The sequence below is a fragment of the Mesoplodon mirus genome, assembly GCF_964341445.2.
Source record: "Mesoplodon mirus genome assembly, chromosome: 12".
In the NCBI taxonomy this organism is placed as follows: Eukaryota; Metazoa; Chordata; class Mammalia; order Artiodactyla; family Ziphiidae; genus Mesoplodon; species Mesoplodon mirus.
Window position 1 is genome coordinate 48,696,497 of NC_138988.1, and position 27,854 is coordinate 48,724,350.

At 46.5% G+C, this 27,854-nt stretch overlaps 1 protein-coding gene across 1 annotated transcript in view; it reads right to left on the bottom strand.

Moving 5' to 3' along the window:
- The window catches only part of ITGA9 (integrin subunit alpha 9), a 362,363-nt gene that overhangs the window by 105,778 nt on the left and 228,731 nt on the right, over positions 1 to 27,854 (bottom strand). The window lies entirely within an intron of this gene.

The window sequence follows — 27,854 nt, forward strand, 5'->3', positions numbered from 1 at the left end:
GACACTTAAGATGGCCACAGGGCACTGGAGCATCAGGACTGGGGTGGAGAGAGCCTCTTTCTCCATCAACATAAGCAGGACTGGAGGACTGGGCTCTGTCAACTGCCAGCTGGGAGACTTTTGCCCAAGTTACTTGCCTGAGCCCAATTTCTGCTTTGGTAAGTGGGGTAATGAGACTGGAGCAGATATCTGTTTCTTGCCACCTGCATCATCCAGGTTTCTGATGACCCCCCCGCCACACACACACACACACACACACAAATTCCCTCTGGGGAGCCATCTCCTCCCCACCCTCAGCCCAGGGGCTTTGGGTGGCATTCCATGTCACTCCCACTCTTGTAAGAGGTGGGCCACATGACCTAGGTGTAAGCTAATTAAACCAATGAGACTCAATGAAACTTCTGCTAGGACTTTTGTGAAATGAGGTTCCTTGTTCACCATGGCTTGGCAGCCACTTTGCCACCTTGAGGGGACAGGCTGTCTGAGAACAGGGCCAAAACAAGAAAGAGAAACTGACCAATAGAGAGAGACTCTGTGATACTGCTCTGTGGCCCAAGAATAATCTGTGGCTAAGGCCAAGCCTAGGTTTTTTCAGTTTGAAAAACAATTCTTTTTTCACTCAAGCCAATTTGGGTTGAGTTTTCTATTTCTTGTCACAAAAAGCATTAAAACAGGTACAAATAAATACCTATCTCATAGGGTTGTGAGACATGAACTAAATAAGTCCTTGAAAGGGCCCAGCAGAGGGTGGGCTAGAGGACAGCCCAAGGAATAGGCCTCTGGGCTACAGTTCTGGGGCCCAGCTCCCCTGGGTTGGGAAGGAGGCTCAGCCATGATGGCTCCACACACCAAGGGGGGTTGGGGGTGCTCATCAGAGGATTTTAGGAGGACACATGTGAAAGTCCAAACTGAGGCAATCCTCTGGCCACCCAAGACTCCGTGGAGGAATGACCTATATCTGAAGAAGCCTCAGAGCTGACCTGATTTTCTCAGGCCCTGAATTATAAAGGTGACTTGGGTTCATTCATGTCTGGCCAAGGTGCTCAGGCTTACTGCGCATCAGACCCTGTCCTTGCCCATCCACATTTGGGAATGCTGCTGCTGGACCTTGGAGGGCCAAGAGATTCCTCCTGTTTTTAATGAGTACCAGGTACTGTTGCAGGCACTTTACCTACAGCACCTAACTTGTTAAGTCTGTAACATCCATCCTGAATAGGTACAGTTGTTTTCAAATATGTCCTTAAGTAATTTGACACTCCTCCCTTCTAAAGGTGGAGCCTAATTCCCCTCCCTTTGAATATGGGCCCAACTTAGTGACTCGCTTCTAAAGAACAGAACATGGCAGAAGTGATGCTGGGTGATTTGTGAGAGATCATAAATAGGTGAGCTTCGGCCTGGATCTTGCTCTCTTGGCTGGTTCCCTCTGGGGGAAGCCAGCTGCCATGTTGTGAGGACACTCAAGCAACCTGCTGGAGGAGCTCATATGGCCAACCACTACCACCAACTTGCTGGCTGTGTGAGAAGCTACCTCAGAAGCAGATCCTCAAGTCTTCAGACAATGGGGGCCCTAGCCAACATCCTGACTGCATGAGAGACCATGAGCTAGAACCACCCCTGAATTCCTGACACGGCATGAGGGGTAATAAATGTTCGTTGCTGTTTTACTAGGTTTTTAGGTAACTTTTTACACAATAGTGGATAATGAATACTGTGGGCATCTTTAGGGTTGTTATACAGATCAGGAATCAGACCCAGCAGAGACCCAGAGTCAGACAGAGGGGAGAGGGCCCAATTCACTTGGCTCCAATGCCAGAGTCTTGCTCCTATGTCCACTTCAGGGAGCCTGCAGAGTCTCCAAGGCTTCCTTGTATTTTGGCCATAAGTAGGGTGACTGTGCATCCCATTTGCCTGAGACAGCACCAGTTTATGCCTGTATTCCTGGGGCTAATTATTAATAATGTTCCCTTTAAGTCCCCAAAGTGTCCTAGTTTGTTAGATTGCGTGCTCACCCCTGAAATAAGGAATCCACCCCTCTAATATTCAGGCCTCAGGGTCCCTCTTGGAGGACAGCCTGTAGCCCAAACGATTCTGTTCGGTGCCCAGGCGAGAGGCCTGCTCACCCAGATGCCTTCCCACATGAACCACACTCGTGAGCTCAACCTCCAACACTATCGTTTATTGTTATCTCTTTATTTTTGTAGGGGCGGGGGAGGACAACATTTATTTCTTGACAAGATTGACAGTTCCCTGATGTCAGGATCAGGCTCTGTCCTTACTTACGAGGTAGGATGGTAATTGCCATCAGACAGATGGGGGGTCTGGTCCCAGACCTGACACTTACTAGCTTTGTGACTTGGAGCAAATCACAATCTTCCTGCTAAGTTTTTGCCTCTGTAAAATGGAGAGGGTCATTGTACCTCCACCGGTTATGTGAGTGTCCCTTTGATGGTGCAGGTGGTGATGCCTACTGCAGCTCCTGCACACAGCTGGGGGGAGGGGGGTTCTGCCCTCCCCAGCACTGTCCTGTGCTGAACATCTGTGAGAATCAATCCAGAACAGTAAGTACAACCCTGTACATAGTTTTCTCTCTCATAAGAAAGAGTCAGATGGAATCCTTTCCTCCTTCCCCTGTCAGAACGGAATTTTCATCAAGGGAGTAGGGTGATTCTTTAGAAACACTGGATTCTCACTCTCCACCCCAGATTTCCCAAAACCTTGCAATGGTGGGCTCCACTTTCTCCCCACTGGACGAAGCGTGAGGATGATGAGATCTCCCAATAGGCTCTCCATCCCTCCTGCATCCACACCTCATGCAACTCAACTTTGCAGCTTCCCCCACGAGGCAGACTTTATTTCTCCAACTTGAACCTGGGTAGAATTTATGACTTACTCTGACCCACTGAATGCTGCAGAAATGATGCTGTGCCTGTTCCAATCCTCATCTCAAGAGGCCTTGGAACTTCTATCCACTCTCTCGGACCCTTGCCGAAGCCACGGGACCCCAGGCTAGCCTGCTGGAGGATGGGAGCCTCGGGGCTCCATCGCTCCCACTGGCCCAGACAATAGCTGGGCTCCAGCTGACCTGCCAGCTCACTGCAGACACCTGAGGGAGGTCAGCCAAGGGCAGCCGAGCCAGGCCCAAAGCTGAACAACTGCTCCGAGAGTCACAAGCAATATTAAATGGTGGTTGTGTGAAGCTGCTACATTTTGGGGCGGTTTGCTACAGCAACAGATACAGAGTCACTGTGCAGAGTAAATGAGGGCACCTGCGAGTTACCTAAGCCCAGTGGAGCTGACAGGAATTGCTCAGGAAGGGGTAGCCATGACGGTGTGGTCACCCATGTGGAGCCTGTGCAAGGGAGCCAAGGGAGGGCCCTGCTTGTCCACACTCCACTTTGTAAGAAGCTAAGGCCAACCCTTCTTTCGTGGTTAAACTCTAAAAAGAGGAAGAACTGATATCCAAAGGTGAAAACAGAAAAATTAGAAAAAGAGTAAGAAAATAACTGCAGAACAGCAGCATGGATTTCATCAGGCTGTGAGTGGTGGGACTGCACGATTGAGCCTATCTACTATCGAGGAGGAAAGATGGGGCCTGGGGTTATGGAATGTACACAAGAAGCCCTGGCATCACCTCGTTTCACTCTTAACTGTGTCCCCTGGGAGCTGAGGAATGAACCTCTGAACACAGAAAAACATCCCGACTCAGAAGACAGATGACAAAAAACAGCCATCAATTTTATTTACTGTCCCCAAACTTTTAAAGCACTTGAGGGTACTGCAAATAGAAAGAAGTATAAGGAGAACACAAATGTAATAAAAACAAGAGAGGTGTTTCATAAATTCCTTCAAAGAACTTGTTTTCCTCATCCACTGATGGTGCAGCCACTCCCAGAGAACCCACTTTAAACAGAAATAGCTCCTTGGCAAGACTGTTCCTGAACTAAATATCTGTAAACTGTTGAAGCACACTGAGCTTTTTATTTGAATTGCACTGACCTGTTAAGATGTTTTTAAATTTTTCAGTATTAATCCCCTTGTAAACAGAAGGAACATGTGAGTAAAGTAATCAGTTCCTTATTTACCTTTCTTGAAGTCTGGATTTTATTTTATTTGTTTAGCTCCAAGTAAGGTTTCCTGCACACTATAGTTTAAATGTCATAATTTTCCAGATATTTTCGTATTTATTTATTTTTCTTAATGTATGTCCAGTGTCAAGAATAGGTAAGGAAGAGTGAGGGTCTAGACTCAAACTCCCACCCTCTTCCCTCCAAAACACAAACTCTTACTGGCTCACCTCTACTTAGAATTCAGACTGTCTTCCCTTTGGGCTCATGGAAAATCTCAGTCAACTGATTAGGGCTGAGAGAAGAGCTGACCCATGCTTTTGTTCAAATCGCTGAAAGCAATTAGGGGCTGAACTCAGGTTTTGGCAGCCTGGGCTGGGACTGGGGTCAGAAGTAGGTTTAGCGGGCTTCCCTGGTGGTGCAGTGGTTAAGAATCTGCCTGCCAATGCAGGCGACATGGGTTCGAGCCCTGGACTGGGAAGATCCCACATGTCGTGGAGCAACTAAGCCTGTGCGCCACAGCTACTTAGCCTGCGCTCTAGGGCCCGCGAGCCACAACTACTGAAGCGCGCGCACCTAGAGCCCATACTCCACAACAAGAGAAGCCACGGCAATGAGAAGCCCGCACACCGCAACGAAGAGTAGCCCCGGCTCGCCACAACTAGAGAAAGCCCGTGCGCGGCAACAAAGACATGACTCAGCCAAAAGTAAATAAATAAATTTATTTAAAAAAAAAAAAGAAGAAGAAATAGGTTTAGCAAATGCCTCAGATGCCCTGTGTGGTTTCCTCCTGGCCCAACTCTTGATTCCAGCTCTGGTGTGGTGGACAGTTCCATGGGTCCTCACTTTCAACTGCATCCCTTGCCAAGACAGGATAATCCTCTCCTTCGGAGGCATCGCTCAACTCGCTGGGAACAGGAGTCCGAGAATGAATGCTCTGGTCTCCTGTCCTCAAGCAAACATTTATGGGTGACTTTTATTAGGTCACATTTATTAGATCACTGCTGGTGGTAACCTAAAACCACACACATTCATGGTGACTTTTCTTCCCTCCTTCCTGAGGCCCTGCTCCAATAAACCACCTGCACCCACATCCTCGTTTCAGGCTTTGCAAATGGCAGGCGCCAATGGCCTGTGGCCAGAAAATCTTAGGAAGAGGAATGGTCTAAAAAACAGCACTTCGGGAAAAAGCTGAATCAAAAGGCCCAACAGTCCAACTGAGGCTGAGACGGAGACTTCCAGAGGGAGCTGATGGGGAAGAGGCCTCCTGACAGCTTGAAGGCTCACAGGCAACATTCTTAAGGACAAATGGCCCTTCTGGAACAGGCCAGTATGTGTGCAGGGGGAAGGAGAGAGAGCAAGGGTGTAAGAAACTAACCTGCGTGGGTTCTTGCTCTGCAAAACCAAACTTCCTCTACTCTTACCTCCATCTTATGTTTCCACCCTGATGGCAAGCCCATCTCATGGAAACTGCTGGACCATCTTTTCATTTTCTGTTGCTTCCATCCTTAAGTCCCCATTAAGAAGAGAACGAATGAATGACTTTGGAAAAGGAAGATACCACATGGGGCCTGGTGCTGCTAGAACACTCCTTCCTTCCTGAAGAGCAAGCTGGGTGCTCAACACCTGGGTGAACTGTGGCTTTAAAAGAGCGCAGATGCCCACCAGGCAGGTTCTTTCCTCTCACTGCCCGATTAACTCATGAGGCACAAGCAAAAGAAAATGGTTGCTGTATACTTCCAGCCAAGTAAAAGAAACATCACTTTCCAAAGCCAAAACTAATACTGCACGTGGAAACTGGCTGAAAGCTGATGCTGAGTGCAGGCAGAGGGGTTCAAGGAACACACAGCATAACCCTGGGCTGGGAAACGAGGGCTGGGGGGTCAGGGTTCTCACGCACCAGCTACACTTTCAGAGAAGCTGAAGAAAGAAGGAATTACGCTGAACCTGGACTTGGTTTTCTTAGACAAGGACCAAAAAATCAATACGCTCTTTGGCTCTGTGACTTTCAGTAGACCATCTCCTTCTCCAGGGTCTTGTCCCATCTGTGAAAGGTAACTTTTTTGGGCTTCTATAGCCTGAGCGTCCAATCTCCTATGACAAGTTCAGATTTAAAGCTTGGAGCCATCAACTGGCTAATGACCATCAGCAGTGACCAAATGTGTAAATGGTTCTTTTATGATGACAATTCTGGTCTCAATGAAAAAGCTTCTGTTTTCATTAAGGACAGTGTTTTATGGCTTCTCTTCTAAAGTAAGGAGAAATGATTAACTGTATGTCCTTTCTTCCCCAGATTTAATTGTTAGATTAAAGCTTTAAAATAAATAAGTACATAAACATTTTTATGGCATTTTATAAACAAATTTGGAGGCTCCAACATTAAGGCAAAACAGAAACTGAAACACTTGTACAATAGTCCTCCCTGCATTTGCATGTGGACATCTCCCCGTGGGCTTGCCTGGTGCTTCCACCTCCCCTCTGCCTCTCCTCTCACGCACTCACTCCACTGCAGCCACACTGAACTTTCCTGCAGTGGCCTGTGCTCCTTCTGGTCCCAGCATCTTTGCTCTTCCTGAAAACTGCCCACAGTGCCTTGGGGAAACCTCCCGTGGCACCCAGTGTGCTCCACTCTCCACAGTTACAATCAGTTTCATGAAGAATTCAGCAAATATCTAGTCCCCAATGGACTGGAAGCAGACTGAGGGCAGGGCCTATGTCTGCTTTGCTCATGTATCTCCTACACCTAATATGTGTTAATCACACAATTTATACCTGATGAATGAATGAATGGCATCCTCACCCTCCTCATGATTGAGCCAGCTGCCATTTACACATTCTAAGAACCCACTGTCCCATATGTAAGTTTGGTTCCTTTACACCTTTAGGATATAGGTTAATGGTTATCTCCCCAAGACCTAGTTCTAAATCATGCAAACAAGGGGCTCTACGTGATTCATTTAGTCTCTTACTGGTAGAACTTGCCTTTGACTATTTAGAGTAAAAATAAGGGCTTTTATCCCATGAAAATCACAGCTGTCTCTAGAACCCAGCATCACCCCATTGTACACTAAGAAATTAGAATATGTCACAGGATTCCAGTTCTTATGTGATACAACCTAAACTACTGATTTCCTTGGTGCCTAAAAGAGCTTCAGACCCACTGTGACCACCAGCATCTCTTCTTCCAGACATCCAATGCTCAACAGGTAACCGTTAAAGCAGGAAGGATTGTGCTATTTCCACCTTCCTAACCCCACCTAAGGACAAAGCTTTCATGTGTGATCTTCTTTTTATTTTGAGTTCACTTGGGGACAAATTAATTCCAGAGAGGAAAACCCAAGGGTGAGGCTGCTGCCAGCTCTACAGGATCCAGGGTAGAGACACGCAGGCACCACAGGAAAGCTCGCTCCAGGAGGAACTGGTTGGGAGCTGGGTCTGTGTGCCAATATCTTTGGGATACTGAAGAGAGCCTTGTTCAGACAAACTGCAGCTGTCTCTAAAAATTCATCAATGCTTCCTAGCCCATTGCCTCTTGCGCTAAAAAAAAAAAAAAAACCCAGAAAACTAGTGATGTAATGAAAAAGATCTAATTCATGAAGCACCTGGCACTCCAGAGGGTAAGAGCCACAAAGCCACGTGGGCAGCCCGCACACCGCATCAAACATGTAAATTAAGCCTCTTTCTGCAAAGAAGACGCATTCCAGCACCCTGGAGTCAGCCTGTCTGCGCCTGAATCCCTGCTCTGCCACTTAACCAGATGTGGCTCTTCCTTAACCTTGCTAAGCCTCAGTTTCCTCACCAGGAACACGGAGATCCTAATTGGACATTGCTGTGAGAGTGAAATGTGTTAATAAAAGTTAAGTACTGAGCATAATGCCTGGCACATTAATTAGTGCTCCAGCAAGGGCCAGCTCACACTGTTGGATCATGCCCTGTACATTGCGAGTACAGAGAAAGAATGTAAGCTTCTTGATGAATTGTGCAACAACCAACAAAAGCCTGACAATGACAAATATAAGAAAGAAAACTACAGACAAATCTCATTTATGAAAATAGATACAACAATACCAAATAAAATATTAGACCTTAAATCCAGCAACAAAGGAAAAGAATGATACACAATGACCAAGTAGAGGCTGGAATTTTAAAAATATAATTGATCTTATTCCAATGTCAAAAAAGGGAAGCAATATGAAGGGCTTAATATCTCATTATTTTAAGTGTTAATAGTTAAGGAAAAAAACTTATATCTTCAGTGACCCAACTGATCTAAAACTTTAGATTTTAAGTGAATTAGATTGAGCCTCATTCAGAAGAAATAATCACTCAGAACAAATACTTACAAAGTAGATTTATATTAGGTTGTGTTACAAAGATAAACTACTCCAAACTGGGTCATTTGAGGGAAAAGATTGTGGTTACAACAAAAAAAATCAAAACATATCTGATTGGCCCAATCAGTAATTTGAGACGTTTCTGCTGTAATGAACAAAGCCTATTTATGAAAAAGAGGGCCAGCCTGTTTTAGGTCTGGGTACCCAGAAGCAGACCCCTGAGATGAGGATTCATGATCAAAAGATGCATAAAAATGTCTTCCCAGGGAGATGAGTGAGGCAGTGGGGGAAGCAGGATAGGGGCCGGGGAGGAAATGAGGCAAGGATGTGTCAGGGCGAGGGGTGGTGCTCACCTGATCCCACGGGGAGCTCTGGAGTGAGTCACACCTCAGAGCTGTCCCGACCTGGGGTGCTGGGCTTTCATAATCTGCCCCAGAGAGTCTTTGGTCAAGGGCTGCCCAGGTTGGGAAACCTGTGGCTTTTCATGACTACAAGTAGAGCGGCTCCAATAGCCTGAGGTGAGCCCTCCAAAAAAAAAAAAAAACAAATGGATCACAGGTGCTGGGTGTTAAAAGCAAACCAAAGTGGGGTGTGTGCAGGTGGAGTGGCAAAAACGGCAGGGAGGGATTGGAGAGAATCAGGGCGGAATGCCCGCCAACATTATTGGCTAAGAGGGCCAACTGGATAATAGATTAGGGTAGAACCATCATGTCCCTGGTCCACGTCGCAGGCTTGAAACGGTAACCCTAACTCCTCTGGGAAAGTCAGTACAAGCGTAGTTCCAGGAAGAAGTCAGAACCACAGTCAAAATTAGAATCAGACTAGAGATAATAAAGAAATTTAAATCCCTGGTAGCAGCACTTGCGTTAATTGGTTTTTAGTGTTAGCCTATTGATTGGTGAATCATGATTTGCTTTTTAAGGTACTGAAAGCATTTTAGAGAGACTTATGAAAAAATTCAATTGATTTAGCTTGCGTTCAAAGCTAAATGGGAAAAATCTATTAGGTTGAGCCATTTGAAATTGCCAATATTCAGCTATCTTTAACCTAAAACAATATCAATTTCGTATGGTTCAATGTAAACCACTTAAGTTCATGTTTTTAATTTATTACAAGTTATACAAGTATAATGTGAATATCTGTAAAATGGTAGTTCCTTCAAAATAAATGAATTGGATACTAGACATAAGACTAACAGAAGTAACCATTCCTTTTCATGCATAAAAGCTCTTCAGATTTGAACAGATTGAAAGCATATCTGACAAGATGTCAGCATCCATTCATGTTAATGCACTTCCTTAACATGATTAATAAAATGCAGAACTCAGGTCTACAACCAGCATCGTGCCCCATTAAAGGTGAGAGTGAGAAGGATGCTCACTAGGTCTGGCGTTGCTCCCTACTGCCATGAAATGAGAGGAGGAGCACTGCTCCAGAAGAAGTGAAGTTTAATATCAGAAACGACGGAGTAAAATCACTATTTGCATATGACATGATTTCTACCTAAAAAAGGCCTAGATTAATGAAACTGAAAAACTAAGATATAATTTTAGTAAAGCTACCAGTTAAACTTATGCCAAACTTGAAAGCTTGTTTTTTTCACATACATGTAAAAGCCAGCTATAAAGGAAAAGGACCCCATTTACAGCAACAAACATCCAGGAATAATAAAAACACACAGGAAAGGTGGAGACAATGATGATGTTTTTTTGAGAGAGAGAAAGGAAAAAAAGTAGGTGAACAGACAAAGCAGGTTCTTGAAGGAGAAACCCCAACACTAAAAAATGTATATATATTCTTCCAAAATTACATATTTAAAATAATTCCAGTCAAATTGCTATGGAATTTTTCTGAACTTAAATGAATGGCTTATTTGAAAGAATAAGCATATGACACTAGGCAAAAAAAGTTGAATGCTAAGGGAGAAAATTCTTCTTCCAGATATTAAACTGTCATATAAAGCTTTAGCAATTATGGTTCATGGTATGACCCCGAGGTAGAGAGATGAGGGGACAGAACAGAGAAATCCAGAAATGGATCCAAATGTAAATGGGAATTCAGAACACAAAGACGAGAGTAACTTGAGTCAGCGGTGGTGCGGGTGAGTAATGGAGGGTTTAACCAATCTTTTGGAAACATCTGACAGTTTGTGACTATTTGGAAGAAATAAAGTTGGAACTCTTGGACTTCCCTGGTGGCACAGTGGTTAAGAATCCACCTGCCAATGCAGGGGACACGGGTTTGAGCCCTGGTCTGGGAAGATCCCACATGCTGCGGAGCAACTAAGCCCGCGAGCCACAACTACTAAGCCTGCACTCTATAGCCCTCAAGCCACAACTACTGAGCCCGTAAGCCACAACTACTGAAGCCCACGTGCCTAGAGCCCATGCTCCACAGCAAGAGAAGCCACTGCAATGAGAAGCCAACACACCACAATGAAGAGGAGCCCCTGCTCACCGCTACTAGAGAAAGCCCGCATGCAGCAACGAAGACCCAACGCAGCCAAAAATAAATAAATAAATAAATTTATGTATATAAAAAAAAGTTGGAGCTCTATGTTTTTCTCCTTACACCAAAGTAAATTCCACCAGCAATAGACTGAAAATATAAGTGTAGAAAAAAAAGGAAACTATGAAGCATTAATAAATACTTGGGTAGATATCTGGAGATGGGGAGGAATTTCTAAGCCAACACCAAAGTTAGAAGCTATGCATAAAGGAAAAGATGGATGAATCTGACTACATAAGAGTTAAAGTCTTCTGTTGGGCAAATTGTGACAAAGTTAAAAGAGAAAGGACAAATTGGGGATAAATGCCACAGGCAAAGAGTTACTATTTCTAGTTTAACATCCATAAAACCTTTCACATGTCCCTTCACATAATATATATTCAAATACATAAGTACATAAAAATGACAAGAAGAAATTTGGGACAAACATACGCCAACAATTACTAGTGGTCATAGCTGGGCCATGGGGTCACAGAAGATCTTTCTGCCCAGCAGAACTGATACCCCTCCCAGGCTCGGGGAGCAACAGAACCTCCTCTTATCCCCACACTAGGAGCCTTCTGGGAGGTGAGACTCTGTGGGGCACACACCTAGGGCAGGGCCAACATCTGATCCATCTTTGGGCCCTTGGGTGTCTCATCATACAACCTAGGTGCTCAGGGGATGTCTATGGAACTCTCACTTCTGAGATGGCATAAGGAGAGAATGCTTGGTTGAGGGGGACCCCAATGACACTGCGACTTTCAGGAGAGCGGCATCCTTGGAAGGAGTGCCGGTGACTCCGTTTCTGTAGCTGACTGCAAGGCAAGGGCTCCAGCACAGTCCCTACCCGGTCCACATAAAGCCCCACCTCTCCTTCCGAAATGGTGATCGGCTCCACTAGACACCAGTAGCCCAGTTTTCTTCCTTCCGCCTCTGGTAAAGCTTTAGAGAGTTGCATTTTACCTGCTGAGTTGAGTAAGGGCAAACAGGACAGAGCTCTTATCCAAAGGTTGCAGGCTCCACAAGGTCCTCCTTTAACTCTCCCGGAGGAAAGCTGAGACCTCAGTGGAGACCTCTTCACATACAGCTCTAACCACCTGGCCACCCACAGGAACACACTGGGGGCCATCGCTGTGCCACACAGACACATGCCGGGTCAAGGCAAACCTTCGTTTGGAGAAGTGCACACACAACGGACAAAACACAGGCTTGGCCTCCAGACAGACCAGGCTCAGATCCCAGCTTTGCTGTTTCCTAGCTGCATCATCCTGGAACCACCTGTGCCTCTTGGAGCCTCAGGTTCCTAATTTTAAAATTGGGCTTAAAAATATAGTGGGTGATTATAATTACTATTATCCCCAGTTTCACAGGTGGGTCTGTAACTCGCGCATATGCCCTGTCAGCCCCCTCATGCATGTTGTCTGTCTTTGCTAAAAACAGGCCCCTTGAGCACCAAATAACTCACCCATTCACCCCCCAGAATCCCACCTGGGCCCTGAGCCATGCCACTGGGGGTCCATGTGCACACATGAGGGGACATGACCTGTTCCATAGCCTTTGGGAGCTCCCTGAGAGCAGAGGTGGCCTCACTGAGGCCAAAGCTTCCAGACAGCCTGTGTGGTTTGAAAGCTGTATCTACTCTAATGTCCTTCAATCCTACAGCCTGTGGACTGCTGTTCCGTATCCTTCACTCTATCTCAGTGAGGACCAGAAAGAAGCGAGTGAAAAAGAAAGAACTGTGGCCGGTGATTGTGTGGTGTGATGAGGGAGGCCATCCTCGCCTGTGAGGTTGACACGAGGGAGGGGGTGGAGGTGTCACAGCAGACGCTCTTGGTCCACATCCCCACCCTGTCTCTCCAGCTGCCGGCATCTGCATTTTCTCACCAGAGAGCTTTCTCTAGTGACAAAGCTCCTCTGTCCCCTTTGCAAGGCAGGCCAGAAGTGTCAGGGTATTAATGCCCCCAGGAGCAGCCCTCAACCAGTGACTGTTGAGAGGTGGTGGGTAAAGCCCCGGCCCCATCACCGCTTGGGTAGCATCACTCTGAGACGCTTGTTCTATGGACCGCGAGTTCCCCAGTGAGAGTAACCCAGTTGTCCAACAGTAGTACTTGGCTTCATAACCTGACCGTTTTCAGCTGCTTTCTTTCTTCTCTCTCACTTCCCCATTCCCCTACCTTCACCTCCCAAACAAACTACTTGCATTTGAATTCTTCTCTCAGGGTTTACTTCTGGGGAAACCTAACCAAGACATGGGTGTCGCTTTTGGTTCTTGAAAAGAACCCATAGCACAGATGCTTTTCAAGCCCGTGGGGACTGTAGCTCACATTCTCAGCCCTACCACAGGCCTGCAAACCTGGGGCCACTGCAGAAACCCACTTGGACAAAAGACTGCTGTGCTGGAAACAGCTGCTGGCTTCAAATGAGGAGGGTGTGCTGGAAAACCTGCAGGCATGGCCTCGGTCTGTCGCCTGTCACCCCCAAAAGGCACAGACACAAAGCTGCCCCTCAGTGATGAGTTTTAGCACCAAAGGCCTGATCTTACACAGCAAGACTCTATCACTATGGGGCGGGGTAGCATTTCTCCATTTCTCTGATTCTTGGTGGTTTCCCTTTCCAGGGAGATAAGAAATTAGCATCTCTCTCCAAACTATTAGTTGTTTAAAAAGAGCATTTAATACTTAAAAACTACTAGTGCAATGTAAAACCTAATGGAACTGACACAGTAGTCATAAAGTAGGTAGAAAGACAGAAATATCCTTCATTTATCTATATATACATCCACCATCCATACATTTGCTCATTCAACAATATTAAGATCCGACTACATCCCAGGCAGTTAGGTGTCAGGGATGAATCAGTGACTAAAAAGTCATTCAAGACAGTTAGAAACAATTACTGTGTCAGATGACAGGTTTGATGAAGAAAATTAGGGTACAGGGATGAGATGAGGATGTCTGGAACAGCAGGATATTTCTAATCAGGTGCCATCTGACCAGAGGCAAGAAGGAAGTGAGGGAGTGGGCCATATGCACATCTGAAGAAGAGTCAGTGCAAAGGCCCTGAGGCAGGAAAAAGCTTGGTGTGTTGAAAGGAACAGCAAGGAGGCCATTGCGGCTACAGTGGAGAGGGCAAGGAGGAGAGGGGTGGATATGCTCACAGAAGCAGCAATTGGGTTGGGTCTTATGGAGCCTTATGGGTACTGAACGGAACGAAGCTTTACAATGAGATGGGAAGCCATCGGAGGGTTGTATGCAAAGGAGTATAACAGAGCAAGGGGTGGAAGCAGGGAGTCTAATTAGGAAGGAAGCCACTGCAGCCAATAATAGGCAAAGAAGATGGTAACCTGGGCGAGGATGGAAGCAATGATGATGGCAAAAAGTGGTTGCCTTAGGGATGGACTCTGCAGGTCCAGCCAGCAGGCCATGGTGGGACAGCTGAGGGGTGAGAGAGATAGAGGGAGACAGGAAGAATGGAGTTGTTTCCTGCAAATGGAACTGGTCTGGGGGGATTAGGATCCCACTTTGGACATCCTTCTCTCCTGTTAGAAATGTTCTCATTCATGATGTGGGTGATGACTAGATGGATACAGATATATGCAAAAAATTATTGATCTGCACACTTAAGATGTATGTATTTTAATCTATGTAAATTGTATCTCAAGGGAAAAAATGTTATTAAAGACTAAAAGTGAAACCCCCAAAATGAACTAATTAACTATACTAATAGTTGCTGATGGGTCCAGAAAAAAAAAAAAAAAAAAAAAAAAAGGACGGAGAAATGAGCCCTGGATTCGGCCAGGTGGAGGTGATGCTTGTCTGCATGTCACCTGTTAGTCACACAGCCAGTCTCAAGCACAGTCTACTCTCTGGCTCAGGGAACCTTCCCCTTTTCTCAAGTTGCGCACACATTCTCTTTATCTCAGTCTTAGTGTGTGGCAGCTGTGCTCACGGCTCAGTGACCCTGTCACCTCTAGGAAGGGGACCACCCCCCCCCAACCCCGCACACTGTCCTGAGACCTTCCTCTAGAGGCCTCAGGACCCCTCCCTGGTTTTGAATTTCTCTGTTTTCTCCAGCATACGTTCCTTTACGGAAGAGCTCACCTTGTTGCTTCCTGCATGGTGGAATGGCTGCCATTTTAAAATTTAGCACTAGAGAGAAGCAGCATCACCTCTAGCCACGGAGACAGAGACCGATTTCCCCAGTCAGCCAACCAGATTTTCAGGAAAGCATCTAAGAGACTTCCTGGTGGCTCAGACAAGGAAATCTGGGCCAAAAGGTGATGTTAGCACCAGCTCAGCCACTTACTGGTTGTGTGACCTCAGTCTCATTAACCTTTATGAGTCTTGAACATAAAATGATTGTATTCCCTTAACCTTGGAGTCTCAACTCCCTCATCTACACATTGGGAATAAGAGCCCCCATCACACAGGGCTGTGGTGAGGGCTCAATGAGATAAACCCCCCAGCCCCCGTGCTTGAAGGATGCTTCATAAAAGCCTCCTCCTTCCCTCCCCAGGCACTCCGTGAGCGGCTCCATGTCTGCCCAGAGGGCATCACACCTAGAGCACCACCAGGCCCCTGCTCCAGGTGCATTTAGGGTCCTCATCAATGTCTTGGTAAATTACCAAGTTAGATGACCTGAAGTCAGCAGCTCAGACCACCCTCAAATTTTGCTATGCAGGCAAATACCTAAGGGTCGTGTTAAAATGCAGATACTGGTCAGCAGATCCGGGTAGTCAGGGTGGAGATCCTGCATGTCTAACAGGCTCCTAGGTGAGGCTGTGCTGCTGGTCCATGACTGTATTTTGAGTAGCAAGGCTATAAATGACACAACTTCCAAATAGCATAAAAAGAGCAGAAAAAATTAGAATAAAGGCACCACAAATAAATGCAAGTGTGCTGTGGCTGCCACGTTAACAGAAATATCATTTTTAGACCTGGGGCAATAATAACTCTATGCTGGGCACACTGGATAGCAGTGCAGGCCTGAGTTTTACATTTTAAGAAGGAAGATGCCAAATTAGACACAGCACGGAAACAGATAAATAGAACAGTAAAGAAGGGGGCTGGAAATATATATACCAAACAGTCAGAAGGACGGGGGTACTGGACCTTGATCCTTCTTTTTTTTTTTTCTTTGCGGTACGCGGGCCTCTCACTGTTGTGGCCTCTCCCGTTGCGGAGAACAGGCTCCGGACATGCAGGCTCAGCGGCCATGGCCCACGGGCCCAGCCGCTCCGTGGTGTGTGGGATCCTCCCGGACCGGGGCACGAACCCGCGTCCCCTGCATCAGCAGGCGGATTCTCAACCATTGCACCACCAGGGAAGCCCGACTTTGACCTTTCTTGCATAGATTGGCCTGGATGTAGAGCTGGAGCACCTCTGTTGGAGGCCCTGAATCCAAATACAGTGACATCTTGATTGGAATGGTTTCATCTTGTGAAAATAAGAAATGCAGGTATCCACAGGGAGATCAGCTCGGTGCTTTGTGACCGCCTGGAGGGGTGGGATAGGGAGGGTGGGAGGGAGGGAGACGCAAGAGGGAAGGGATATGGGAACAGATGTATATGTAAAACTGATTCACTTTGTTATAAAGCAGAAACTTAAAAAAAAAAAGACCCAACGCAGCCATAAAGAAAACAAACAAACAAACAAACAAATAAATAAATGCAGGTATCAATGATGATAGATAAGGTGGACAGATAGAAATTATCTTATACTTTATCAGGATCCAAAGTCTACTGTAGGAGTAGTCCCCTTGGGCACTGCTTATTAGGCAGAACTGGGTCACATCACCTGCTGGTTCTCACCAGGGGCTCTGCTGCACCTGACTATGGCCAAACTAGATCTCCCCAAAAGGTATTCTTGAGGGCAACTGCAAAAAAAATCCTAAATGCAGTAACACAGAGCTTGAAAAAACTTTGGCAGAAGGACAATAAGAGAGTAATTGTGCCGGTCACTTGCCTGTTTGTCTGTGATTCATTCCCTGCCCTTCCCCCTTTCTTCTTCTTTTTTAAAAAAATTAATCAATTTATTTATTTTTGGCTGCATTGGGTCTTCGTTGCTGCATGTGGGCTTTCTCTAGTTGTGGCAAGTGGGGGCTACTCTTCATTGCGGTGCACAGGTTTCTTATTGTGGTGGCTTCTCTTGTTGCGGAGCACGGGCTCTAGGTGCGCGGGCCTCAGTAGTTGTGGCTCGCGGGCTCTAGAGCACAGGCTCAGTAGTTGTGGCGCACGGGCTTAGTTGCTCCATGGCATGTGGGATCTTCTCAGACCAGGGATCGAACCCGTGTTCTCTGCATTGGCAGGCGGATTCTTAACCACTGTGCCACCAGGGACCCCTCCTTCCCCCTTTCTGCTTTGTATCTCAGAGACACTTGCAAACGACCACTCTGCCGATGCATCCCATTGCCACTCTTCTCTTCCTCCCCGTAAACAGAACCTGGCTGTGTTTGGGGTGGCAGCGTGTCCTGCCAGCAAAACTCATCTCCCGGCCTCCCTTCTGGCTGGGGTGGCCATGTGACATGGTTCTGCAATGAGATGTACAAGGAAAATCTTGAGTGGAGCTTCAGGAAAGCTCTTTAAAAGGGAGCAGTCCTGTTCTCTTTCTTCTTCTTATTGCCTGGAATACAGCTGCAGTGTTGGAAGTGGACACCAAGAAGCAATGTGTATGAGGCAAGGCTGAGTGGAAAGACAGAAGAACTGGGTTTCTGATGGCAGCGTACAGTTACTTACCAGTCCACTTTGAGACTTATTATTACAAAGGAAAAATCGAAATCTCATTAGGATCACTTACATGCAGCCAAACACATTTCTAACTGGTTTTTAAAATCAGCTGCTTAATCTACCTGCTTAGGAGAACAGGACAGGCTGGCTAGTTATTCTCAGGTGCCTGGGGAAGAATGATGCCAGTGGCCATCAGGGAGCAGGGATGCTCCTTGTAAGGCTGGCTTCAAAGGTATGAAATGACAGCTCTGGAAAACTGGACTGCAATGGACCACAGCTGTGCATCCATGTTCTCTCTTAAATTCCAAGGGCCTCCACAGTTGCTGATTCCCTTATTCAGGAGCTGGCAGAAATATCCTGTGTGCAACTGACACTGAGAACATCACAAAAACACTTCAAGAGCTCAAAGATCTTTGTCCATATGCTTGTAATATACTTTCAGATCACAAAGAGCACCCACTGATGGTAATCCTGCTGTAGCAAGTGCTTTTAGTGGTCCACGCCATCCCCTGGGTCTCCTTGATGTGTCCACCCTCTGGCTTCATGCGCATTTGCTTTCACGAGCCAGCACCTGTGGGTTTTCTGAGGCCTGCCCTCTGGCTTCTGGAGCCGCTCCATCCACACCTCACCCTCAGAGCGTGGAAAGTGCCTGGGACTTCATTTCCTCCGTAACTGGCCCTTAACCAATGACCAGTGCTCGTGGGAGAACCAAAGCCCAGGTTCCTGGCCTTGAGATGTGGCAGCGCTGAGATGTGGCCCCCATTTCAGAGCACAGGCAAGGCCACCCTCTTCAGGACTTTGACTGAGACGCCCCCTTTCCTGCCCTGCTCCCCCAACTCCCCACGTGGAGCTCCCTGGGGAGCACATCCCTCATAAACCACTTGACACAAATCCTCACCTCGGGATCTGCTTCAGGAAACCCAGCCTGAAACACCTAATTCTTGATTTTTTTAGTTTTCTTTTGTTGGACTTAGCAGATGAATTTCATGGCTTTCTTTTTAAGAGGTGCTGTGCTGCTTTATAAAAAAGATTTAAAATCCAAGACTCCCCCTTTCCTCTTAAAAGAGGAAATTATTAAATTGCTGTTGTGCAGTTCATTAGGAAAAAAAATACAGAGGTTTAATACATGTTTTCTAAACTCCCCCCACACATATCTGCCCAAGTCCTGCAGCTCTGGAAAACTTCTTTCGTGAAAAATCCTTGTCGTAGCTACAGCTCTGTTGACATTTCTCAAGCAAAATGTAGCCTTCCTTCCCAAAGCAGTGAATACACAAATGCAGCTTTTCACATACGTGAAAACTGAACCCTGCCATGGAACACTGAGGCCACAGTGTGATTTGAAATGGGTGTCTGGGTTTCTCCCCCACTTCCTCGCTGCTGGCTGTCACAGAAAGGGCCCAGCCTTCCTCCCAGGCACAGCTTCACTCTGGGTTAGGATAGCTCTGATGGGGTCAGAAAAATGCTAGCGCGATGGCCACAGGTAACCCAGGTGAGGACCAAACCTGGCCTGGTCCCTGCTCCCCACCACCCACGCTCCTCCTCTCCAGGAGGAAGTTCAGGGCCGGCAGAAGTAAGTCAGAAACTCGAGGGGCTCTAGGGAACATGGGATTTGCCTCTGACAAGCGGATGGGGAAGACCACTAGAGTGAGAGAGTGTGCTCTGTGTTAAGAGCTTCAAATGGCCTTGGATCCAGGTGAGGTCTTTCTGCCTGGCATTAAGCAGGAAGTTCAAGGTAAAGCACCAGGGGGCTTGGGGCACTGCATTAAAAACAGGAAAGGGGCGGAAAAGACTTACTATTTTCTGAGTATCAATATCCACCCTCAGGGCTCTCTTACAAGGGCAAGCAGCAAGTTCATGCATCATCTTAATGGCCTGGCCAAGACGACTATAAACATCTAAGGGTTGCATTTTACTCGAGGCTACTATTAACTTGACAAGAGACACCGGAGAAAGCAGAACACAATGAAAATCAGTTCCTGCCATGAATGGGGGCAGTGGCAGGGTGCAGGAAGGCTGTATGAAATCTGTTTACACGCTCAATGATGAGGTGCACGCACTTCCGCCCGCAAACCCTTCCAAAGCACGATGCTGGGCTGCCCAGCTCCACTTAGTACATTTCATTTTGTCCCTGTGTACGGATGTGGCTTCTGTGTGGAACCTTTTGCCTTGAGAACAGGCCAGGGCACTCCCACAAACATAAAGGTATACAAACATGGCAGGGTCTAATCTTTCCTGATCTACCTGGGTTAGAAACTGGATCAGTCTTATGGCCTGGCGCCACCTTGAATGGTTTGCTTTGAACTTTAGAAGGGGTTGCCCTTTCTGGGGTAAATGCAGACGTAGCTGGAAGAATCACTTTACAAGAGAAACAAACTTGTTAGCCCTCTATGTGTCTTGTCATAAAGAATAATCCACTGAAAGCTGTGGAAGCTGCCCTGCAGCTTTTCCCCGCCAAAGCTGAGTTTAATTCAGAACTCAAAGCACTCGCTCCTCAGAAAAAGCAAAGCTGGGCTTCCCTTCCAGCATCTTTCTATATTATTGTCACACCTCCCATGTTAGACCCTGTAATGGAGGAAATAAACGGACACAGGCCTGTTCCTCCATTGCAGCTCCTCCAGAAGACTAGGAGGTGATACAACAACTCATCAGTCGAATCCAGTGACTTACAACCAATGGGTGACGAGCAGGAACTACACTTCTTACAAACAGGAAGTGCTCCAAATGTGATCAGACGCATCACAGTGGAGGGTCTATGTTCTCCCCACTTGATTCATGATTACTCATCCTCCTCACCTGTCTCCCTCCTCCAGATTATCATATTAAGTGAAGTCAGAGAAAGACAAATACCCAATGATATCACTTATATGTGGAATCTACAAAAATGTTATTTACAAAACAGAAACAGACTCACAGCCATAGAAAGCAAACTTATGGTTGCCAAAGAGGACAGTGGGGGGGAGGGGGGAGAGATAAGTGTGGAGCTTGGGATTAACATATACATATTACTATATGTAAAATAGATAAAGAGGGAAGAGATATGGGGATATATGTATATGTATAGCTGATTCACTTTGTTATAAAGCAGAAACTAACACACCATTGTAAAGCAATTATACTCCAATAAAGATGTTAAAAAAATAAAATAAAATAAAATAAAATAAATAAAATAAAATAGACAACAAGGACCTACTGTATAGTACAGGGAGCTAAATTCAATATCTTATAATAACCTATATGGGAAAAGAATCCAAAAAAGCATAGATATATGTATATGTATGTGTAACTGAATCACTTTGCTGTACACCTAAAACTAACACAACGTTGTAAATTAACTATACTTCAATTTAAAAAAAAAAGGTAGGGGACTTCCCTGGTGGTCCAGTGGTTAAGACTCCATGCTTCCGATGCAGGGGGCATGAGTTCGATCCCTGGTCAGGGAACTAAGATCCCGCATGCCGTGCGGCACAGCCAAAAATTAAAAAAAAAAAAATTAAAAAAAAATTCATGAACACCACATTTGGGTTGACCCTCTCCAATTCCCTCCTTCCCCTCAATACACACTCACACTCCAGTCTCTGGCTAGCTGATCTGCTGCCCAGGGGTAGACCTGAAGTGCCATCAAGGCTGCAGACAAACTAGGTTCTACCAGAAATCCAGGTCCATGTGCCAAACAGGCAGGCAAGACAACAGGACTAGAACATGTGGAAAACAGCAAAGCGGGAGGTCACGACTGGTGGCCTACAGGCTGGATGCAGTCAAGCGGACATGTTTTGTTTGGCCCATACAATGTTCAGAGAATATTTTAATTAGCTGCCAACACCATGAAATTTCACATAAAAATGTGGATTTTTGGCTTTTGTTGAAAAATAGTAAGTCTGGCAAACTGGTCCTCACTCCCACCTGGCAACAGGTGACCGCTGCTCGGTGTGGGCTGCCTTCTGTGGAATAGGCTGGAATCCTCCATTTTTCCACAGTCTCCACTGCTTCCTACTGTCCCACACCCAGCCCCCTTCACCCATTTACAACACCTGCCTTGCCCCACTCCTGTGGACTGTGAGGTGTGGGCCTGCAGAATCCCAGTGAAGTGCTATGAGGCCAACTTACAACTTCTGGAAGCCTAGAAAGTGAGGTGCTCAGGGTGGAAGTGCTGGTGAGCCCTGCTCAGATGGCTTCCACCTTTCAGGCTGCTCCAGCCCACTTCCAGCTGCCAGGGTCTGCATCTCTGTGCCTGAGAACATCGTTCCAGAACCGTGTAGATGGCTCTGGCCATGCACATTATAAGACATTAGTACTGGCGAATGAACACCCCCAAGAAGGCTTCAACCACTGACTCTTTGGGAGGGGGTGTAAATCTCCAGCTCCCTCACCCCTGAAGCTTGTGTTCTGTCCTATTTCCCGAGTTGCCCTGCAGGATGAAGCCCCATCACCCACTGTGGTACCTGGTGTAAAAGCATCCTCTTCATTAGCTGCCTTCACCTGCCTGTATCACTTCACCTCCTTACCAGTGTTTCCTGCACCTCTCAAATAAATGAACTGACCTCAATTTCTTGTTTCAAGGTCAGTATCTGGGAGACCCAAATCAAGAGTGCACGCTGTGGAGAAGAGACTAGGTCAGGAGCCTGACCTTCCTCTCTCTTCTTTCCCAGCATGGGCTTCCCTAATTCCAAGGCTGCGTCCCCTTTGTACCCAAAAAGTCAGCTGGGAGCTCTCCCGCACCTGCTTGAAGCTTACAATGTTCGTGTCCGTGTCTGTTTCCACGTGTGCATGGCAGTCAATATCATAAAGATGTACTCATGAACCCAGCCTCTTTTTTTTGAGTTTCTCTCGCTCATGTGAGTTATTCAAGAGTGCAGGAGTCCTACCTGACAAGCTACTTCAGCACAGAACAGCAGGTATCAGCATTCCTAAAATGTCCTAACCTCACCCTGCCACTAGGAATCGTACTGGTCCTTTGTCCCTCATGGGCAACCTCTTTCCATCTCGCTGGATTCCTTTTGTCCCTCCTCCTTTGCTCTCCTCTGCTGTCTCACCCTTACTCCAGCCCAGCTCTGGACCTCACCTCCCAAATAAATTCACCCACCCCACCCACTGACCCCAGGTCTGCAATGTTGGCACCGGCTGACACCAACTCTTCAGAGGCCCATCCATCTACCCCTAGCATTTGTCTAAGGATTTTGTCCAACCCAAGACTAGCTGTCACAGTAGCGACTTGCTTCACCTTTTCATCTCTGTGCTTCAAAGCAACTTCTCAGCACCTCTGTAGAGCAGCTGGCATCTTGTACTTTAAATGCTGCCTGATATGTCTTTCACCCTATTAGGCTCTGAGCTCCCTGGGAGCTAGGACCAGCGCTTATTCCTCCTTGTGTCTCCTAGCAGCTGGTATAGTCCCTGGCACTCAGCGGATACTTAATCACTGCTGTCCAAACAACTCCATTCCTGTTCCACGAATGCAAGAAGAGCTAAGTCCCTTTGTGCCAAGTAGCACCAAGGCAAGAAATGACAACTCAACTTTATCTTGATTCCAGTGCCACATAGCTGTATGACTCCAGAGGGCACCGTTCATGTTGTATTCTGCGGAACTGTGCTCTGAGGTGTCACTCACATAGAGCCCAAGGTGAAAGTGACCCTAAAGTTATATGATGCAGTGGTGTTCCAAACCATGTTTTCTCCATTCTTATTCTCTCTCTTAGCTTTACGTAGGTGAGAGAAAAGTCAACCCTGTGCAGCCCACATTCTTTTTGTTGTTGTTGTTTTTGCAGTACGTGGGCCTCTCACTGCTGTGGCCTCTCCCATTGCGGAGCACAGGCTCCAGACGCGCAGGCTCAGCCGCTCCGCGGCATGTGGGATCCTCCCGGACTGGGGCACGAACCCGTGTCCCCTGCATCGGCAGGGGGACTCCCAACCACTGCGCCACCAGGGAAGCCCAGCCCACATTCTTATAAGCAGTCTTCCCTTAAAGGAAGAACAAATCCATGAAAGAAGCCTCGCATGAGATAGAAAAATCCATCTCAAGTTAGATTTTTTTTTGTTCAGTCTCAGAAACTGATTTATCACTAATTGTGTGATGACAGAGAAGACTGGAGACCTTGTAGTCAGGGCCTGGGCCCTGAGTTGCTTTGTGACTCTGGACAAGAGGGACAGCTAGTCATCCACCCATCCACCCAACTATCCATCTACCCACATCACCTGTGCAGCCATGAGAGGGGCCTGCATGGGTGACCTCTGAGCTGAGATGTGAGGTCGGAGCAGTTCATTAAACAAACTGGGGCTGGGGTATTCCTGTGTAAAGGCAGCTTCAGTAATAAAGTATGAATGGATTCAAGCATGTATGTGGGGGATGGTGAACAATGAGGCCAGGGAGGAAGGGAGGCAGGAAGTACCAGGATGGGAAGGGCCTCTCAGGAACAGCTGAGGAGCCTGAGCTCCATCCTGAAGAATGTGAAGCAGGAGGAGTGACAAGATTAAGTTTCTTCTCAAATTTTTATGGTAAAACAGATTATAGGCTTATTTTTTTATTAATCTTTAAAATTATGTATTTACTGAGGCAATAATTTTTTTACATTTGCTTAATATTTTCAATATTTGTAAAAATTGTTTTTGCTTACTTTTAAAATTTGGCTTTAATACACTTTTTATTCAACAATACGCTGTATCTGTAACTGTTTCTCAGGAAGAGTTTCACGGCTATTCAAGCTTTCATGACTTTTGTGGCAGATGCTGCCAGCGCCTTGCTCGTGTTCCCTGGAAACACCCGTAGGGCTGCTCACTTGAGGCCAGTCCCCTTCCAGGCCCAAAGCTCCCCCATCTCTCTGCCTGAGTTGTTTCCTGGCCCCAGGAAGTATGGCCCAGAGCCAGGGAAGGCTGCAAAGGCTGGACAGTTAATGCCTTTGGAGTGATTCTCCATGGATGAGCAGCAGGAGTTGGTGGATAAACCCTCCAGCAGCTTCCTTACCCTGCAGAGCAGTGAGTCTGAGGGGTGTTCTAGACTCTCTCTCTCAGAGGGTCTGCAGCAGGATGGAGCCCGCACTGCCCACAGCACCACCTGCCCCTCTGTGCACACTCTCCTGTCTCTCATCACTCACCATTCCCACACCGTGCCCCACCCCCACCCCCAGAGACCACTCTCTAAACTACCTACACCACCATCAGTGTGTCTGGGTCTGCTTTGGGGGGAATCCAAATCAGGAGAGTTAGTAGACTTTACAAATTCTTATATATTCAAGGATATCTTTATTTTGCCTTTACCATGGAGGGCAAGTTGGTTGGGTATAGAATTCTTATTTCACCATGGAACAATAATTTCTAATTATTGCTATTAATGTTACAGAAATCTATAGAAAATGGCTTTCTTTGTTTTCTGTTAGGTACGAGTAGTATCATTTTTATACCTGTAAAATTAGAAATGTCATGAAGCTATGTGTAAACATTAAACTGTTCTTAACACTTTTGCCTAATATCTGCAGCACCCATGCAAGAAAACGGAGATCCTTCTTTGCTGTCTACTCATGTCTTCTATTCCAGTGATTCTGGAACTGCTTCTATTTGCTGATTCTCCAGCCTCCACCTTCCATACCTAGTCTTCACTGCCAGCCTTCTCCACTGCTCTGTTCTTTTTCTCTGAATTCTCAGAGACCTCCTCAAATACACCCTTTGCAACAATGAATCAACTTCCTGTACTGCCAATTCTGCTCTTTCCTGATCATAACACATATTTTTTCCTTTTTGGCCATGCTGCAGGGCATGCAAGATCTTAGTTCCCCAACCAGGGATCTAACCCAGGCCCCCTGCAGTGGAAGCATGGAGTCTTAAGCACTGGACCGCCAGGGAAGTCCCCACAACACTTATTTTGATTCTGTCATTACCTTCTTGTTTTCATTATAATATTTCCTTATCCCACTCAAAACCTTTATTTTTGCTTCTCTCTCAGCCCATTCCCTTTTCTTCTCAGTCTGTTGTTCTACTATCTGATCATTTGCTGGGTTCACTTTTTTCTTGAATTTTACTAAAAACAAAAGCAGACGCTCAGTAAAATTTACTTTTGTTTTCTATTAATAGTCTTAAAAGGTATGCTTTCCCTCTGTATCTGGAGGTATACTTTTCTTACTTAATGTGCTAGAAGCTTTTGGTAGGGTCCATGTTGGTTCTGGTAGGTAGATCATGGTGGATGGGCCCTCTCCTGTCTCCCTATTACCCACCTGCATGCCGTTAAAATCTTGCTCTGAGCTGAGTGATGCCATTTATATTCCCCAGTTGCTTAACTTTGCAGTTGTGGTTGTAGTCACAGGAAGGGAATTTTTTTCTCTATTATTCCTTCTCCTGCTACACTGAGGGCCATCTCACCCATCTGCTTTTCTAGCCAGTCCTGCCTCTGCAGCAGCTGCATGATACCTTTACTGGACTAATGCCCACCATATCCTGAAGAGCCCCTGATACCCTGTCAACTTTCTGCCAAATTGAAACCTAGTGTCCCCTGTGCCAAAGGTTTTAAAGGTTGCTGGGACTCAATGCCAAAGAGATAAAAATGTGTTCTCATTGGCCCCATGATCAGTTGCAGTAGCCAGTGACACACCTGTGTCCTTCTCAGGTGCATCGTCCTTGACTGACCAGAGTCCCCTCGTCCAGAATGTTGGGGAGACTACTCACCACCGCCCCCAGTGGTCAATGATGATGACACGGTGGAAATGGTGCTCCCCTTCCACTTCAAGGGGGGACAATTCTGCTGAGTGATTTATGCTCTAGGGCATGCCCCCACCTCTTTCCACCCCACAACCCAGACCAAGACTGGATTTTACACCCTTACTCAGCCCTTTCTGCCCCAACCTGCTTCCCTCACTTCTTTTCTCCTGAGAACATTCCTCCAATAAATCAGGGCCACCTGGATCACATGCAGTAAGAAGGCAATGGGAAAATGTATGTAAAACCCATGGTGTATAACACATGGTCAATAAATGCTACTTCCCATTACCCAGATAATTATAAGATTAAGGATATAACCATTTGCTCATACTAATCTCTGTAGATGATATTCATCATAATATTATTTAAAAGAGAATAAAATTGGAAAGAATCTAAATATCCAATAGTAGGAATTCATAGGCAATCCATACTATATCCTATGATAGAATATTATACAGTCTCCAAGCCAAAAAGAAAAACATGGTGAAGGGAAGTAAAGCAAGATGCAGGAGGCTACTTAGTTTATAAATTATACCACCAAGTCCTATGTACTAACAGAGTGGGGCAAGCTCTGAGCTTCCTAGCAGACAACAGAGACAACGAAGCTTAGTTGGTTATAAGGATGACTGTATCCACAGCTGTGAACAAGCCAAAATGCTCTGGGAAAGTGCAGCTATTCCTAATTCTGAGACAGAGAGGAAGTTCTCCCATGGGTCCTAAGTGACAGGAATACATTCAATGTGATGACCCAGTCACCAGCCACATCCTCTTAGTTACCATAAAGATGAGTTCCACAGGTCTGGTCCCTGAGTGAACCCCCCTCCCCCTATCCACCCTCCTACGCCCCACAAGAAGACCCATCACAGCACATGACATTCTGTAAAAGAGATTCGGTGCACAGCCAGGTAATAGAACCCTGAAGATTCTTGGCTCCCTCTGGACTGGGCTTAAATCAGGGACAATTTTGGGGGTGTAGAAGTGGCTGGAAAGCATGCCCTTCTTGCATTCAATGCCTCTGTGGCCTCCCTTACCCTGGAGCTCCAGAGGCTACGGAATATCAGAGAGTCTGAGATGACCGCTTGGGACGTTCTTGAAGCGCCTTTCAGGATGTCTCCATATGCCCCAGCTGCCCCCTAAGCCGGGCAGGGTTGGCACAGTCCTGTCCAAACAACTGAGCCTAGCAGGACCTGTGCCTGGACAGAGGCTTCCCACTGCCCGAAGGCACACCAAGCGCTCACCTGTGGGCAGGGCCAAGGTTTCCCTCGGAAAGTGATTCCGGCTCCATTTTTACACAGACATCAAAGCGCTGCAGTTCAAATCTGTGAACACTTTGAAAAGCTGCAAAACTTCCCATCGGAACAGCTGTCCACAGTCAGGCAACCACCAGGTAGAAGACGGTCTATCCGAGTCCACTCATTCCTCCTGCCGCCTATGGTTGAGACCCATTACTCTTTCTTCCCCAAAGTGGTTCACTGAGGGGCATTATGGGACCACAGAGAATCCCAGATCCTTTTTCCTTTCCGAGTCATGCTATTTAAACGTCAGTCATGCAAATAAATTAAATCG